Here is a 1,497-nt window from a genome sequence, read left to right as displayed (position 1 = left end):
TATTTCCAAGGTTGTAAATCTTTATGGGAGCAGAAAGTCTCACTCATCTTTCTCCCACTGGGTAGTTTGTGGATTCAAACTATTAATAGACAATCTATATTAAATAAATCACTGCACTACACCAACTGTAAAATGGGTGTGTGGAGGAATGTGTTTGACCTCTGATAATTTCAAAGAGGAGGAAGGATCAACATTAAGTCCAAGGTCTCTGCCCTCTTCCTTACCAATTCTGACAGCTCCAGTCCTCCACAACCCTCAGCTGGGTTTAATAATTCATTGCAGTGGCCACACAGAACTCAGAACACCTTACTCAACTTATGGGGTTTATTAGGGAAGTTAACAAGTTACAATTCAGGGTCAGAAGTGTTCAGGATACATGCTTCTAGTCAGGGTAGCCTCTCTTCCGCAATACCCGAAGATAGGACTCTCTCTGTGCGCTTAACATCTGCTCTGCTCAGGCAATTTTACAGAGTTCTTTTAGGGCTTTTGACAAATGCCCCAAAGGACATTCTATTCCACTAAAAACCTCAATCTAAAGTCATTCATCTCTAACTCCTTGGGTCAGAAAACCTAGCTTTCCCCAAGTAAGTGCCTGGAGGCAAATCAATTTGCCAGCAAGTCCCCTGCAGGAAGGCACTCAGCTTTCTCCATCAGTGGACTGGGAAGCCTACTGCTCTCCCTTGTGCTCTGGTTCTTGGTTCTGTGCTGCTACTCCTCTGCTGTCACAGCGTAGTCTCCTGGGTTGACAAGTTTTAATGCACAGGGATCTTGGGGTCCAAAGGACACATTCCACTCCTGTTCAATAGCTTTCTCTACCAACTATTCCCACTTTGCAATTAATTACATTTAAATTTTCATGAAGAAGACCTGGTGGTGTAGAATGTTGAGTGTTCAGTTAATTGAAAGGCTTACGGTTCAAACTCCCCCAGCAGCTCTTTGGGAGAAAAATCTGGTGACCTGCTTTTGAAAGATTACAAAATAAACAATGGGGGCGATTCTACTGTGTCATATGAGGCTGCTATGAGTTGTAATTGAAATGATGGCAATTAACTGAACAGGAAAAGGTAAAAATCTTTCACTGCCCTCTCCTGCCCAGGAGGCAAGCTAAAATGCTAATCAGGTCACCAAATGGGACCAATCCCCCTGGTTTTCCCCCTGCCCTCAAACAGGTATGCAGCCTGACCCCTCCCCAGACTCTGACCCCATATAGGCCAGTGTTGCCCTCCATTCGGGGGCTCACAATCTGGAGAAATTAACTCCTCTGAGTCAGCAAGCTTAAATAAAATCTGAAACTCTGCTTCACCTTTCTGAGAGGCCTCGGTTTTTTTGACCACGGATCTAAAACTGTTGTAACAAACAATAGTAGACTTTTTAAAGGTTACCACCAAACTCTTTTGGCCTTAGTTGAGAGGTAAGGAGGAATCAGTTGCGTAGCAGCATAGAAGAAAATCCAATACTCAAAAATTCACTGCCTTCAAGTAGATTCCAACTCATAGT

The sequence above is a fragment of the Chrysochloris asiatica genome, unplaced genomic scaffold (assembly GCF_000296735.1).
Source record: "Chrysochloris asiatica unplaced genomic scaffold, ChrAsi1.0 scaffold00250, whole genome shotgun sequence".
In the NCBI taxonomy this organism is placed as follows: Eukaryota; Metazoa; Chordata; class Mammalia; order Afrosoricida; family Chrysochloridae; genus Chrysochloris; species Chrysochloris asiatica.
This window is presented reverse-complemented; position numbering follows the sequence as displayed.